This window comes from Eleutherodactylus coqui, chromosome 3 (genome assembly GCF_035609145.1).
Source record: "Eleutherodactylus coqui strain aEleCoq1 chromosome 3, aEleCoq1.hap1, whole genome shotgun sequence".
Classification (NCBI taxonomy): domain Eukaryota; kingdom Metazoa; phylum Chordata; class Amphibia; order Anura; family Eleutherodactylidae; genus Eleutherodactylus; species Eleutherodactylus coqui.
In genome coordinates this window covers 108,730,745-108,748,488 of record NC_089839.1, presented here as the reverse complement: position 1 = coordinate 108,748,488, position 17,744 = coordinate 108,730,745, and the positions used below count along the sequence as shown (strand labels likewise).

Here is a 17,744-nt window from a genome sequence, read left to right as displayed (position 1 = left end):
ATTCATTGCGGGGTTTACTGTTAACATTTTCTGGACCATTTTAATTCAAAGGCTTAAAGGGGTTGTCTCGCGAAAGCAAGTGGGGTTAAGCACTTCTGTATGGCCATATTAATGCACTTTGTAATATACATCGTGCATTAAATATGAGCCATACAGAAGTTATTCACTTACCTTCCCTGCGCTGGCGTCCCCGTCTCCATGGCTCCGTCTAACTTCAGCGTCTAATCGCCCGATTAGACGCGCTTGCGCAGAAGAGTCTTCTGCCTTCGGCTCGGTCTGGCACGAGCAGCGTTCTGGCTCCGCCCCCTTCTATGCGTCATCGCGTAGCTCCGCCCCGTCACATGTGCCGATCCCAGCCAATCAGGAGGCTGGAATCGGCACACGTGATGGGGTGGAGCTACGCGATGACGCGTAGAAGGGGGCAGAGCCAGAACGCCGCTGCTGCCGGACAGACCCGAAGGCAGAAGACCCTTCTGCGCAAGCGCGTCTAATCGGGCGATTAGACGCTGAAGTTAGACGGAGCCATAGAGACGGGGACGCCAGCGCAGGGAAGGTAAGTGAATAACTTCTGTATGGCTCATATTTAATGCACGATGTATATTACAAAGTGCATTAATATGGCCATACAGAAGTGCTTAACCCCACTTGCTTTCGCGAGACAACCCCTTTAAATCTGCATCTGAATCCGCATGTAAATTGGCTTAAAAAAAACATATGTGGATTTACAATGCAGACATTATGTAGATGCCTGGAGGCATCTGCGCTGCATACACATAGCCCTGCAGAAAGAAGCAATCTGCAGCCACCTAAATTCCTTATGGCAGTGATAGACTGAGCGCCGGGAGATACTGACGTCTCAGCCTTGGCAGTAAAAGCACACAGATGATGTCCATCATCTTCAGATAGGGGTGACCACTTATCTTTGACACTTGTGCAGCATTCAGGCTTGAAGAGTTAGCAAATAGGTCGAATATGTGAGAGACCCTGTCCTTATGCATGTTTTTGTGATTCACATGGGCATACACAAAAATATAGTCGTAGACCAGTATTTGTCATAAATTACAAAAAAAACAACATTTTTTTATGGTTACACCCAAATGAAATGTCAAAAAATTAAATCATTTAAAATAAGCCTTGTAAATAATGAAGGATGTATGAATAAATAGAAATACATAAAGATCACATAATAAAAAATGTCAATTCAAAGTAATAAGCTATCCAAATAAATAAAACACGCTTGCAGAACAGGAGAAAAGATATGTCCAATCAATATTAACCTCTTAACGACACAGAACATACACTTACATCCTATGCGTTCGGGTATGTATGGAGGAAGATCGGGGATCGATCCTGCTCCATATAATGTGGGTGCTGGCTGTTTGTTATAGCTGACACCCGCCCGCAACAACTCCAATCAGCAGCTGTTAACCCTTTAAATGCCCCAATCGATGTTTGGGTGTCCTGTATGTCCCCCGAAATGAGGTCGTGGGGTGCCATGCAGTTGCCATGGCAGCCAGGTGCCTTCTGAGAGCCCCCAGGGGTCCCATTGCAGATTGCCTATCAAGTCATGCCTATGTTGTGGCTTGATAGTATTACATTATACCGCGATCTGACAATCTATGGTATTACATCATACTGTAAGTTCATGACCCCAATGGGGACTAAAAATGAATGTAAAAATCAGTTTCAAAAAGTTTTTTTTCAATTATTTAAAAAAAAGAAATAAGTAAAAAAAACTTTTGCCATATCTTCTATATATTTGTCAATGTCTGTTTGAGCATCACGCACAAACTGAACGACTGATTGACATGAAGTTATGCACATAGTATAATCTCAACCCAGAGAAGGTTATAGGCTTAAGAAAAAAAACTTCAGAAATGTTGTTGTCTTGGCAACCTTATTTGCATTTTTTTGCCTTTGCCTGAATTTTAATACAGCAACCCCCAAATTTGCTTTCACCAATGGATTCTAGGGACTCAATTTAGTATTCCTGGTTATTTCCAACAAGTAATTCCCACTAGAAGAGTAATACTGAGCGTTGAAAATTTGTGTTTCAGGATCGCTTTTTAGCCCCAGTCTAACCCCGGTGGAGCCACCAATCATTTGCCCATTTTGTCTTTCCTAATTCCGCCTAGGATGTCCGTGTGGATAACAGTTAGCAAAAATGATCTGTCCCAGACAGGAATACATGGAGCAAATTTATGAACATCGGCCCTAATTTATCAAAACTGTCTTACAGGAAATCAACAAACAGTAAAATACAGTTTTTGGTGCCCATAGCAACCAGAGCAGCTTTCATTTTAACTCAGCACTAAGAGGATTAAAAGCTGTAGCCTATAGCAACCAATTACGGCACAGCTTTTATTTTACCTCAGCAGTAAAATATATAGCAACCAATGACGGCACAGCTTTTATTTTATCTCAGCAGACAGGGCCGTACAAATTGAGAAGAGAAGAAAATCACTCCATCAAGCTCCAACGGAGGGGCGGTCGGAAGCACTCCAAGTGGAGAAAGTGTGTCGGCAAACAGAACCACACGGTCCAGCAACAAGAAGATCATAATACAGTAAACCTTGTGGTAAATATTTCTTCTAGACCACTTACTGATATTGAGAACAAAGTGTTGTCTAAAGGTTTATCATATTGCCCAACACCGCGGACTGACTGGTTCTCTGCTGATTTAGATCTATGAAGCTTCTTTAGGAGGCTGAGATTAAAATCCTATTTCTCCCAGCAAACGCCCACACAGGGACTTACAGTGTCTCCAGAAGCTAGCTCCGTTAATCGAGACGTTTACTCTACGTGAATGTGGTTTATATAATAAGAGTTCATTTCAACCACCTACTAACAACCACACGGTGGAGACCTATATAGCATTGGTTAATGCGGACATCAAAAAGTTACGTACTTGTAAAGAACTAGGTTATGTGAGACAGAACCTTGATCGGGACAAATGGCAACGCCTTAAAGTCACTAACACAGGATGGATCCATTACCATTAAGCTGGCCGATAAGGATGGGGTGGTAGTGGTGATGGATTCCAATAAGTATGAGGCTGAGATTTTCCGACAACTTTCTGACAGTGATGTCTATGAACTGTTGCCGGATAATCCAACTAATCGCTATCAATCCTCTGTACATTCTATTCTAGTTGATGCATTGGCTTAAGGGAATATAGATCAACCCCTTTTCAATTTTGTACCAACAATGTACGTGTTACCTAAAATTCACAAATCCTTGGTGAACCCCCCGGGACGCCCTATAGCAGTGATGGCGAACCTTTTAGAGCCCGAGTGCCCAAACTGCAAACCAAAACCCCCTTATTTATCGCAAAGTGCCAACACGTCAGGGGGCGGGGCTTAACACGACTTATGATTTTACCCCCATCGTTCTAAAAAGGACAGGGCCGCTTCAAAATAGTCCGGGTGCAGATTCTGACTGCTTTTTGGATTCTGAAATACTGCAGAACGTCCTCAGCGGAAATTTATGTGGAAAATTCTGCAGCATTTCCGCATCCAAAAAGTAGTCAAAATCTGCACCCGGTCTATTTTGAAACAGCTCCGCCCATTTCCGCCACATGTAAACATACACCAGCGGTAATAGTGACCCCCACCCCACAGCGGCCCCAGCGATAATAGTGACCCCCACCCCACAGCGGCCCCAGCGATAATAGTGACCCCACCCTACAGCGGCCCCAGCGGTAATAGTGACCCCCACCCCACAGCGGCCCCAGCGATAATTGTGACCCCACCCTACAGCGGCCCCAGAGATAATAGTGACCCCCCCACCCCACAGCGGCCCACAGTACATTAGGGACACCCCACAGCGGCCCCAGCGGTAATTGTGTCCCCCACCCCACAGTGGCCTCAGCGGTAATAGTAACCCCCACACCCCACAGTGGCCCCCAGTGCATTAGGGACCCCCCCAGCGGCCCCCAGTGCAGTAGTGACACCCCCAGTGCAGTAGTGACACCCCTAGCAGCCCCCTAGTGCAGTAGTGACACCACACAGCGGCCCCCCAGTGCAGTAGTGACACCCCACAGCGGCCCCCTAGTGCAGTAGTGACACCCCACAACGGCCCCCTAGTGCAGTAGTGACACCCCACAGTGCCCCTGCCGAGACCCACATACTTACCCCCTCCTTCTCTTCCTCCTCCTGGAAGCTCAGCTCCTCTTCTGCTCAGCGATGCTCCCGGCATGCATATTAACTTTTTCTTACCCACTTCTGCCTCAATAGGTAATTCCCAGCAACCTGATTGGTTGTTTGGTGAATCAGCCAACCCAAGCAACCAATCAGGTTGCTGGGAATTGCTGATTGCGGCAGATGTGGGCAAGAAAGAGTTAATATGCTCCCGGCACACACTCTGACTTCAGTCTGCTGCTGGACGCCTCCCCCCTCCCGGCGGAACCAAGTAGTAGGAGACGTCGGGGCAGGGGGGAGAGGGATTCCAGCTACACACTGAAGTCACAGTGTGTGCCGGGATCAGCGCGGCTACAAGTGCTGTTTATGAATGCCGGCAGGGGAGCCACGGCCCCTGCTGGTATTCACAAGTGGTGAACGGCCGATGGGGCGCGTGCCAGTAGGGAGGGCTCTGCGTGCCACCTCTGGCATGCGTGCCATAGGTTCGCCACCACTGCCCTATAGTGTCCGGACGGGGGTCACTGTTCAGTTATGTATCGATCTTTTTGGATAAAATATTGCGTAGATTTGCTACAATGTGTGAGTCATACATTAGGGATACTAGTGATTTTTTGGTAACTTTGGAGGGAATAGAGATCACTAATGATGTCATTTTGGCATCATTTGACGTGATGTCTCTATATACCTCAATAACCCATGAAAGGGGTTTGGATGCGGTGAGACAAAGGATTATAGCCTCTGATCTTTCGATAGAATGTAAACGTGATTCTGACATTGTTGGAATTTATTCTATCTAATAGCTATTTTCTGTTCTCTGGAAAGTACGACAGACAGTGCCAGGGGACCGCCATGGGGTCAAACGTAGCACCTACATGCACAAATATCTACATGGGTATATTTGAACAAGATCATGTATGTACGTCTAAGTTTTGGCCCCTGGTGGTCGCCTGGAACTGCTACATTGATGACATTTTCTTGATCTGGAAAGGTACTGAACGAGAACTCTTGGATTTTCAGATTGAGTTAAACAGTGTTTGGCCAGAACTTCAATTCACCCTAAAATACTCTCAGGAGAGCATTGAATTCTTGGATGTGCTGGTTAAAAGGGGGTTGGAAACAGATTTGTATGTAAAAAGTACAGACTGCAACAGCTTCCTTGAATACAATAGCTATCACCCTGGAACTATGGTTGACTCCTTACCATGGAGTCAGCTCCTGCGGGTAAAACGCATTACTAATGAAGATCTATTAGACACACGACTAATCCAAATGTGTAACAAATTCCATGAGAGAGGTTATCCTGAGAAGATTGTTCAGGAGGCGACTTTTAGAATTAAAAGTGTTGAGAGGACTGAACTTTTGTCCATTAAAGAGAAAAAAATAACACCAAAACGGGTCCCTATTGTATCCACGTACGGCCCCATGAGCACACGGATAGCAACCATCTTCAGAAAACATTGGCCCCTTCTTAAATTAGCGGGAAATATTGAAGAATTCACGAATTCACCTATCATGTCCTATAGGCAATGCAGGAGCCTTAGGGACAGATTGGTGCACTCAATCTATATATATAAAATTGAATGTATGTCTGCGTGTCTGTCTGTGTGCGTGTCTTTTTGTCCTTTATGCGCTACTACACCATTCATCCGATCGCCATGAAACTTTGGGAAGTTGTTGAGTACACTCCTGGGAAGATTATAGGCATAGTACAAATATTCTATGATAAATGGCGCGTGCGCGAGCGTCGTCGACGGTTACGACCCCCCACGTAGATCGTTCGATTTCCATCATTGCCACTAATTCTCTCACTTCCCGATGTCGTAGTAACATGAAATTTGGCACGAGCATTGATTATGTCATGAATAGGAAAAGTTAATGGGTCCCAACTCGATTATTCAATATTATGCGCAAAAGAATTAGCGTCCAAACTTTACGTACGGAATCTAATTTTCTCGCTTCCCAATGTCATAAAAACTCGAAATTTGGCACGAGCATTGATTATGTCATAAATAGGAAAAGTTAATAGGTCCCAACTCGATTATTCAATTTTAAGCGCAAAAGAATTAGCGTCCAAATTTTACGTACGGAATCTAATTCTCTCGCTTCCCAATGTAATAGAAACTTGAAATTTGGCACGAGCATTGATTATGTCATAAATAGGAAAAGCTAATGGGTCCAAACTCGATTATTCAATTCTAGGTGCAAAAGAATTAGCGTCCAAATTGTACGTACGGAATCTAATTTTCTCGCTTCCCAATGTCATAGAAACTTGAAATTTGGCACGAGCATTGATTATGTCATAAATAGAAAAAGTTAATGGGTCCCAAATCAATTATTCAATTCTAAGCGCCAAAGAATTAGCATCCAAATTGTACGTACGGAATCTAATTCTCTCACTTCCCAATGTAATAGAAACTTGAAATTCGGCACGAGCATTGATTATGTCATAAATAGGAAAAGTTAATGGGTCCCAGCTCGATTATTCAATTCTAAGCGTCAAGGAATTAGCGCCCAAATTTTACGTACGGAATCTAATTTTCTCACCTCCCAATGTCATAGAAACTTGAAATTTGGCACGAGCATTGATTATGTCATAAATAGGAAAAGTTAACAGGTCCCAACTCGATTATTCAATTCTAAGCGCCAAAGAATTAGCATCCAAATTTTACGTACGGAATCTAATTCTCTCACTTCCCAATTTAATAGAAACTTGAAATTTGGCACGAGCATTGATTATGTCAAAAATAGGAAAAGTGAATGTATCCAAACTCGATTATTCAATTCTAAGCGCCAAAGAATTAGCGTCCAAATTTTACAAATTTTACGTACGGAATCTAATTCTCTCACTTCCCAATGTAATAGAAACTTGAAATTTGGCACAAGCATTGATTATGTCATAAATAGGAAAAGTTAATGGGTCGCAACTCGATTATTCAATTCTAAGCGCCAAAAAATTAGCGTCCAAATTTTACGTACGGAATCTAATTTTCTCGCTCCCCAATGTCATAGAAACTTGAAATTTGGCACGAGCATTGATTATGTCATAAATAGGAAAAGTTAATGGGTCGCAACTCGATTATTCAATTCTAAGCGCCAAAAAATTAGCGTCCAAATTTTACGTACGGAATCTAATTTTCTCGCTCCCCAATGTCATAGAAACTTGAAATTTGGCACGAGCATTGATTATGTCATAAATAGGAAAAGTTAATGGGTCCCAACTCAATTATTCAATTCTAAGCGCAAAATAATTAGCGTCCAAATTTTATGTACGGAATCTAATTCTCTCACTTCCTGATGTCATCTATATATATAAAAAGGAATGTATGTCTGTCTGTCTGTCCTTTTGGCGCTACTACACCATTCATCTAATCACCATGAAACTTTGGGAAGTTGTTGAGTACACTCCTGGGAAGATTACTGGCATAGTACAACTATCCTATGATAAATGGCATGCGTGCGAGCATCGTCGACAGTTATGCCCCCCAGACAAAGATCGTTTGATTTCCATCTCAAGCACAAAAGCAAAAGGCATAACGAGCAAGCGTGTTCAACTACAAAATGATGCATCCGCCGAACGTTTCGCAAGACAATTGCTGGATATTGAGAATGCTGAGGTAAAATGAAAGCTGTGCTGTGATTGGTTGCAATTTCTTATACTGCTGAGGTAAAATGAAAGCTGTGCTCTGATTAGTTGCTATTTCTTATACTGCTGAGGTAACATGAAAGCTGTGCTGTGATTGGTTACTATATATTATACCGCTGAGGTAACATGAAAGCTGTGCTGTGATTGGTTACTATATATTATACCGCTGAGGTAACATGAAAGCTGTGCTGTGATTGGTTGTTATATATTATACCGCTGAGGTAACATGAAAGCTGTGCTGTGATTGGTTGCAATTTCTTATACTGCTGAGGTAAAATGAAAGCTGTGCTCTGATTAGTTGCTATTTCTTATACTGCTGAGGTAACATGAAAGCTGTGCTGTGATTGGTTGCTATATATTATACTGCTGAGGTAACATGAAAGCTGCTGTGCTGTGATTGGTTGTTATATATTATACCGCTGAGGTAACTTGAAAGCTGCGCTGTGATTGGTTGTTATCTAGATATTTAAAAACGAATGTATGTATGTATGTATGTCTTCGCAGCAACGAGCGACGGGTATGCTAGTGCATAATAAAAAAATGGGCTCTAAACAAATGACATTGGCCCCGTGTAGGATGGGAAACTACCCGTGTTTAGGGTGCTCATGCTGTGGTAATTTGATAAAGGGTGACAAATTTTTCCACTCTTAAACAGCAGCTCCTTACAGGATAAATGGCTACTATACATGCTCCTCGTCCTACGTGATATATCTACTAACTTGCCCGTGCGGGCTACAATACGTGGGCGAAACAACTATGGAGGTGAGGAGTAGGATAAATAAACATAAAAGTACTATTCGTACTAAAAACATGGATTTGCCAGTTTCTCGCCACTTTGTCGATAGGGGGCACTCTGTCGGTCAATTGCGTTTTCGTGTGATCGACAGCGTGCCCCCTTCGATTAGAGGGGGAGATCGGGAAAAGGCCCTTTTGAAAAAGAAGCTCCGGTGGATCTACATGCTTGATACATTGACCCCAAAAGGGTTAAATCACGAATATAACGTTACACAATTTTTTGTAGACCTGCTTGTACACTCTGTTCAGCTTCTGAGAAATTTTAATTTTGCTTTTTAATTTTTCTAGATTAATATTGTGAACATTCGCTGGAAGATCATGATGCATGTTTTGGATTACTACATGGAGTCGTGTTCCGATGATTGGATCTCCATCAGCCCTTAAGATGTCCTTCTGAATAGGTGTAACCTACTTTTGGATCTATGGTTTATTATACAATTGTATGTATATTATTTGATACAACTATTAGGTTGCGGTTAGAGATGAGCGAGCACCAAAATGCTCGGGTGCTCGTTACTCGAGATGAATTTTTCGCGATGCTCGAGGGTTCATTTCGAGTAACGAACCCCATTGAAGTCAATGGGCGACTCGAGCACTTTTGTATATCGCCGATGCTTGCTAAGGTTTTCATTTGTGAAAATCGGGGCAATTCAAGAAAGTGATGGGAACGACACAGCAACGGATAGGGCAGGCGAGGGGCTACATGTTGGGCTGCATCTCAAGTTCCCAGGTCCCACTATTAAGCCACAATAGCAGCAAGAGTGCCCCCCCCCCTCCCAACAACTTTTACATCTGAAAAGCCCTGATTAGCAATGCATACCTTAGCTAAGCACCACACTACCTCCAACAAAGCACAATCACTGCCTGCATGACACTCCGCTGCCACTTCTCCTGGGTTACATGCTGCCAAACCCCCCCCCCCCCAACGACCCAGTGTCCACAGCGCACACCAAACTGTCCCTGCCCAGCCTTCAGCTGCCCTCATGCCACGCCACCCTCATGTCTATTTATAAGTGCGTCTGCCACAGGAAAAGCAGGCATACACTGCAGAGGGTTGGCACGGCTAGGCAGCGACCCTCTTTAAAAGGGGCGGGGCGATAGCCCACAATGCTGTACAGAAGCAATGAGAAATCCAATCCTGTGCCACCTCCATCTGGAGCTGCACACGTGGGCATAGCAATGGGGAACCTATGTGCCACACACTATTCATTCTGTATAGGTGTCTGCATGCCCCAGTCAGACCGCGTTTTTTTATATATAGTCACAGGCAGGTACAACTCCGCAATGGGAATTCCGTGTGCACCCACAGCATGGGTGGCTCCCTGGAACCCACCGGCGGTACATAAATATATCCCATTGCAGTGCCCATCACAGCTGATGTAATGTCGTGCTTAATGCAGGTGGGCTTCGGCCCACACTGCATGCCCCAGTCAGACTGAGGTTCTTTAGAAGTGGAAACAGATGCATTTACAACTCCCTGTGGACCCACAGCATGGGTGGGTGCCAGGAAGCCACCGGCGGTACATAAATATATCCCATTGCATTGCCCAACACAGCTGAGGTAGTAATGTCATGTTTAATGCAGGTGGGCTTCGGCCCACACTGCATGCCCCAGTCAGACTGGGGTTCTTTAGAAGTGGAAACAGATGCATTTACAACTCCCTGTGGACCCACAGCATGAGTGGGTGCAAGGAAGCCACCGGCGGTACATAACAATATCCCATTGCATTGCCCATCACAGCTGAGGTAGTAATGTCATGTTTAATGCAGGTGGGCTTCGGCCCACACTGCATGCCCCAGTCAGACTGGGGTTCTTTAGAAGTGGAAACAGATGCATTTACAACTCCCTGTGGACCCACAGCATGGGTGGCTCCCTGGAACCCACCGGCGGTACATAAAAATATCCCATTGCATTGCCCATCACAGCTGAGGTAGTATTGTCATGTTTAATGCATGTGGGCTTCGGCCCACACTGCATGCCCCAGTCAGACTGGGGTTCTTTAGAAGTGGAAACAGATGCATTTACAACTCCCTGTGGACCCACAGCATGGGTGGCTCCCTGGAACCCACCGGCGGTACATAAATATATCCCATTGCAGTGCCCATCACAGCTGATGTTATGTCAGCTGTAATGCAGGTGGGCCAAAAATTTATTGGATTACACTGTAGGTGAGGGCCCACAAAAATTGGTGTACCAACAGTACTAATGTACCTGAGAAAAATTACCCATGCCCAACCGAGAGGGCAGGTGAAACCCATTAATGGCTTTGGTTAATGTGGCTTAATTGGTAACTAGGCCTGGAGGCAGCCCAGTTAAAATAAAAATTGGTTGAGGTGAAAGTTTCAACGCTTTAATGAGCATTGAAACGTATAAAAATTGTTTAGAAAAATTATATGACTGAGCCTTGTGGGCCTAAGAAAAATTGCACGTTCGGCGTGATTACGTGAGGTTTCAGGAGGAGGAGCAGGAGGAGGAGGATGAATATTATACACAGATTGATGAAGCAAAAAGGTCCCCGTTTTGGATGGTGATAGAGAACGATGCTTCCATCCGCGGGTGCAGCCTACGTATTGCTTAGGTATCGCTGCTGTCCGCTGGTGGAGAAGAGAAGTCTGGGGAAATCCAGGCTTTGATCATCTTGATGAGTGTAAGCCTGTCGGCACTGTCGGTTGACAGGTGGGTACGCTTATCCGTGATGATTCCCCCAGCCACACTAAACACACTCTCTGACAAGACGCTAGCCGCAGGACAAGCAAGCACCTCCAGGGCATACAGCGCGAGTTCAGGCCACGTGTCCAGCTTCAACACCCAGTAGTTGTAGGGGGCAGAGGCGTCACTGAGGACGGTGCTGCAATCGGCTACGTACTCCCTCACCATCCTTTTACAGTGTCCCCGCCAACTCAGCCTTGACTGGGGACCGGTGACACAGTCTTGCTGGGGAGCCATAAAGCTGTCAAAGGCCTTAGAGAGTGTTCCCCTGCCTGCGCTGTACATGCTGCCTGATCTCTGCGCCTCCCCTGCTACCTGGGCCGCGGAAATGCACCTTCGGCCACTAGCGCTGTCGGATGGGAAGTTTACCATCAGTTTGTCCACCAGCGCCCTGTGGTATAGCATCATTCTCGAACCCCTTTCCTCTTCGGGAATGAGAGTGCAAAGGCTCTCCTTATACCGTGGATCGAGCAGTGTGTACACCCAGTAATCCGTAGTGGCCAGAATGCGTGTAACGCGAGGGTCACGAGAAAGGCATCCTAACATGAAGTCAGCCATGTGTGCCAGGGTACCTGTACGCAACACATGGCTGTCCTCACTCGGAAGATCACTTTCAGGATCCTCCTCCTCCTCCTCCTCTGGCCATACATGCTGAAAGGATGACAGGCAAGCTGCATCTGCACCCTCAGCAGTGGGCCAAGCTGTCTCTTCCCCCTCCTCCTCATGCTCCTCCCCCTCCTCCTTCTCCTCCTCTGGCCATACACACTGAAAGGATGACAGGCAAGCAGCATCTGTCCCCTCAGCAGTGGGCCAAGCTGTCTCTTCCCCCTCCTCCTCATGCTCCTCCCCCTCCTCCTCAACGCGCTGAGATATAGACATGAGGTTGCTCTGACTATCCAGCGACATACTGTCTTCCCCCGCCTCCGTTTCTGATTCCAAAGCATCTGCCTTTATGCTTTGCAGGGAACTTCTCAAGAGGCATAGCAGAGGAATGGTGACGCTAATGATTGCAGCATCCCCGCTCACCATCTCCTCAAATTTTCCAAGGACCTGGCAGATGGCTGCCAACCAGGCCCACTCTTCTGTAAATAATTGAGGAGGCTGACTCCCACTGCGCCGCGCAAGTTGGAGTTGGTATTCCACTATAGCTCTACGCTGCTCATAGAGTCTGGCCAACATGTGGAGCGTAGAGTTCCACTGTGTGGGCACGTCGCACAGCAGTCGGTGCACTGGCAGATTAAACCGATGTTGCAGGGTCCGCAGGGTGGCAGCGTGCGTGTGGGATTTGCGGAAATGTGCGCAGAGCTGGCGCACCTTTCCGAGCAGGTATGACAAGTGGGGGTAGCTTTTCAGAAAGCGCTAAACCACCAAATTAAAGACATGGGCCAGGCATGGCACGTGCGTGAGGCTGCCGAGCTGCAGAGCCACCACCAGGTTACGGTCGTTGTCACACACGACCATGCCCGGTTGGAGGCTCAGCGGCGCAAGCCAGCGGTCGGTCTGCTCTGTCAGACCCTGCAGCAGTTCGTGGGCCGTGTGGCTCTTCTCTCCTAAGCTGAGTAGTTTCAGCACGGCCTGCTGACGCTTGCCCACCACTGTGCTGCCACGCCGCGTGACACCGACTGCTGGCGACGTGCTGCTGCTGACACATCTTGATTGCGAGACAGAGGTTGCGTAGGAGGAGGAGGAGGGTGGTTTAGTGGAGGAAGCATACACCCCCGCAGATACCACCACCGAGCTGGGGCACGCAATTCGGGGGGTGGGTAGGACGTGAGCGGTCCCAAGCTCTGACTCTGTCCCAGCCTCCACTAAATTCACCCAATGTGCCGTCAGGGAGATATAGTGGCCCTGCCCGCCTGTGCTTGTCCACGTGTCTGTTGTTAAGTTGACCTTGGCAGTAACCCCGTTGGTGAGGGCGCGTACAATGTTGCGGGAGACGTGGTCGTGCAGGCCTGGGACGGCACATCGGGAAAAGTAGTGGCAACTGGGAACCGAGTAGCGCGGGGCCGCCGCCGCCATCATGCTTTTGAAAGCCTCCGTTTCCACAAGCCTATACGGCAGCATCTCTAGGCTGATCAATTTTGCAATGTGCACGTTTAACGCTTGAGCGTGCGGGTGCGTGGCGTCGTACTTGCGCTTGCGCTCAAACTGTGGCACTAGCGACGTCTGGACGCTGCGCTGAGAGACATTGCTGGATGGGGCCGAGGACAGCGGAGGTGAGGGTGCGGGTGCAGGCCAGGAGACAGTACTGCCTGTGTCCTCAGAGGGGGGTTGGATCTCAGTGGCAGGTTGGGGCACAGGGGGAGAGGCAGTGGTGCAAACCGGAGGCGGTGAACGGGCATCGTCCCACCTTGTGGGGTGCTTGGCCATCATATGCCTGCGCATGCTGGTGGTGGTGCCTCCCCAGCTGATCTTGGCGCGACAAAGGTTGCACACCACTGTTCGTCGGTCGTCAGGCATCTCTGTGAAAAACTGCCACACCGTAGAGCACCTTGACCTCTGCAGGGTGGCATGGCGCGAGGGGGCGCTTTGGGAAACAGTTGGTGGATTATTCGGTCTGTCCCTGCCTCTACCCCTGGCCACCGCACTGGCTCGGCCTGTGCCCACACCCTGACTTGGGCCTCCGAGTCCTCGCCCGCGTCCACGTCCTATAGGCCTACCCCTACCCCTCAGCATGGTGTATTAGCAGTAGTGCAGAAACAGAACGCTGTAATTAAATGTGCCGCTTATTGGCCTGTGGTTGGAGGCTGACTTCGTTTACGGAACCGCTATTGTGGCTTAATAGTGGGACCTGGGAACTTGAGATGCAGCCCAACATGTAGCCCCTCGCCTGCCCTATCCGTTTCTGTGTCGTTCCCATCACTTTCTTGAATTTCCCAGATTTTCACAAATGAAAACCTTAGCGAGCATTGGCGATATACAAAAATGCTCGAGTCGCCCATTGACTTTAATGGGGTTCGTTACTCGAAACGAACCCTCGAGCATCGCGGAAAGTTCGACTCGAGCAACGAGCACCCGAGCATTTTGGTGCTCGCTCATCTCTAATAATTTCGAATTACAGGGAGGATATGGCAATGGTTTAGGTTGACAGTAGATAATTTTCTTTTATATACATATGTATGTATTTTATTCTGTAATTTTTTGAAACTTATACTTGTAACTATTCTTTAACAATTATGGTTATTCACATTGCCTTTTTTTATTTCACACTTTTCCACTGTAACTGGGGCATCCATAGGAGCCCCAGTTACAGGGAAAAACATCCCCCTCGAGTTACAATAGTCACTGGCAGTACTGGTCTGGGTCTGCTAGGACCCTGCAACTCTGCTGTGGCAGTGGGCATTCAGTGGTCATGTGATCACCAGGCTGAACGGCGGAAGTGACTGATAGAGTGCTGTGTAGCCTGTAAGAGTGAAGGCGGAAGCGGTTAAAAACTCAGTGTGCTCCCTCTGTGATGTCATTAGGCCTCCGTGATGTAATCATGGAGGGCTGATTGGTTGCCCTGGCAACAGGACGCCAGATACTGGTGTCCCGGTTTGCCATTGCCTATGATCGCTATTGTAAGTGATAAGGCATTTCAATACAGAAGTCCTGCAATGCTTTATCATAGTGATCATATCTGTTCTGGCTCAAGTCCCTAACAGGGACCGAAAAAAAGTGTAGAAAAACACATTAAAAAAAAAAAACAGAAAAAAAAATCATTAAAAAAACTGAGGCAAAATTCTTATTTTAGTCTTTGTGCCTCCCAAAAATGCAATAAAAGTGATCAAAAAAGCTTTATGTACTGCAAAGTGGAACCAATAAAAACTACAGCCCATCACACAAAAAAGAAACTCTCAGAGCCCCATCCATGGAAAAATTAAAAAAGTTATGGAACTTTAAATGCAGCTATGCAAAAGAAAACTAATTTCCAAAAAATGTGGAAGGCCACGGTCAGAAGAGCGATTTTTTTAGCACATGAATAGGCATGATTAGAACCAATGCTTTCCAATGAAAGCGGTCATATGTCCGTTTTTTTTAGAGGCGGTAAATAATTTCACCTGCAAAAGATAGGACATGCAAGTGCAAATGCACCCGATCACGTGATTTTTCTGCACGCGATGTGTGATTTTTTTTCTTTTTTAAATGGCCGGCTATTCATTTGCAAAAACCAACCAAAAAAAAAAAATGCTCATCAGCTGCCAGGGCTTAGCGGCGACTTCTGCCGCTGTCCCCAGCTCTGTAGCGCTGCTGAGCTATCAGCAGACGGGGATTTAAAGTGCTTCAGCCAAATCACAATCAGAGCTACCAGCAGGCAGGGATTTTAAATCCCCAGCTGCTGATAGCTCAGAACTACAGAGCCAGCTGAGCCCCGGCAGCTGAAGGGAGGGGAGTAGAGATGAGCGAACGTACTCGGTAAGGCCGATTTTGCAATCGAGCACCGCGATTTTCGAGTACTTCACTACTCGGGTGAAAAGTACTCGGGGGCGCTGTGGGGGACCAGGGGGTTGCAGAGGGGAGAGGGAGAGAGCTCCCACCTGTTCCGCGCTGCTACCCCCCGCTCCACCACGCCACGCCACGCAGCGCCCCCGAGTACTTTTCACCCGAGTAGTGAAGTACTCGAAAATCGCGGTGCTCGATTGCGAAATCGGCCTTACCGAGTACGTTCGCTCATCTCTAGAGGGGAGTATTGTTTGTTTTTTTTATACACTTTTTTAAATGGCTTTTCAGGGAAGGGCTTATGAAGCCCTTCCCTGAAAAGCCATTGACGGGGGTGCCGGCAGCAGGATTCTCTACCGCAGCTGTCATGTGTGACAGCTGCGGTTGAGAATTGAAGAATTCCTCTGCTGCAGCAGCAGGGAATTCTTTTAACTAGCAGGGGTGAAGGAAACATCTGCTGCATGCGGCAGATGTGTTTCTCATGCCCGCGGGGGTCACGGCAGCGGCGGAGAGGTATGTTTTTTTTTTGTTTGCACCGAAATGTTTCCCTTCGTGAATTTCCTGTGGTGCACGCATGTTCTATCTTTGCAAGTACGGACATGTGAACACACCATGGGGAATGCATTGTTGTAAAAAAAGCGTGTTTTTGTGCGTGCGTATGCACGCACAAAAACGCGCTCGTGTGAACACACCCTAATGCTGTAAAAAAAAAAAAAAACGGGAGAATTGATGTTTTTTCTCCCTGCTCTCAGAAAAAAATTAATAACAGTTTTACAATAAACTATATATACACTCAAAAATGGTACCCATTAAAAAAATTAAGTTCGCCACAGAAAAAACCAAGCCCTCATATGGCCATGTCAACGGAAAATTAAAAAGGTTGTGGCTTTTGAAAATTGAAGATGAAAATCCCCAAAAATCATCGCATCCTTTGAGCCAAAATAGGCCATGTCCTTAGGGGTCAGTCACACGGGCGGTTTAGCATGCAGAACGCAAATGCACAAAAATTCACATAACCAAAGCGGGTGGCACGCAGAAAAAAACCGCACTTGGAAGCGTTTTTCCGCACATAAAGTGCGCTGCCCGCTATCCTCTGCTGCGACTGTGATAGCTACAGCGGGGGATTCCTTGGATGTTAAACCTCTGGATGCTGTCACATCCAGGGGTTTCACCTACGGTCAATGGGGCCACCGACAGCAGCCCCATTGACATACAGAGAACATCGCGATCCTCTGCTACAGCTGTGGCAGAGGATTCATTCATCTCCGCGTGGCGTTCCCTTGTCGCTGAACACTGTGACAGCATTTTCACAGTGTCCAGTGACAATGGGACTCCCCACAGAGATGAAAAAATCCTACGCCACAGCTGTAGCAGAGGATCGCGATGTGCTCCCATTGAATTCAATGGAGCCGACCCTACATCCAGGTCTATTGAAAGCAATGGGCTACGGGCAAGCCCTGCAGTGATTTTCGGGGAAGGGTTTAATTATAAGCCCTTCCCTGAAAATCATCCATAAAAAGGGGAAAATATAAAAAAATATATATATACACTCACCTCTCTGCAGCTGCCGGGGCTCAGGCACGTCTAGTCGGGTCTTCTCCTGAACTGCTATGAAGAGCTTTTCAGCAGGGCTGTCTCTGATTGGCTGAGCACTGTGACCAATCAGAGGCAGCTCTCAGCTGTCATTCAATAGCTGAGTGCTGCCTCTGATTGGTCAAAGTGCTCAGCCAATCAGAGGCAGCCCTTTCAGCAGGCGGGGATTTTAAATCCCCGCCTCCTGAAAGCTCTTCATAGCAGTTCAGGAGAAGACCTGGTTAGACGCGCCTGAGCCCCTAAGTATATATATTTTTTTTTATTTTTTACACATTTTAGGGATGATTTTTCAGGGAAGGGCTTATATTTAAAGCCCTTCCCCAAAATTCACTGCAGGGTTTGCTGCCAGCCCATTGCTTTTAAAGGAGCCAGATTCAATTGGAGAACATTGCACTCCTCTGCCACAGCTATGCCAGAGTATTGCAATCTTCACTGTATGTTCTCA

General features: G+C 46.9%; 1 protein-coding gene across 5 annotated transcripts in view; it reads right to left on the bottom strand.

Annotated features, from left to right (window-relative positions):
- CCDC170 (coiled-coil domain containing 170) overlaps nt 1-17,744 on the bottom strand; it is a 128,474-nt gene that overhangs the window by 60,507 nt on the left and 50,223 nt on the right. The window lies entirely within an intron of this gene.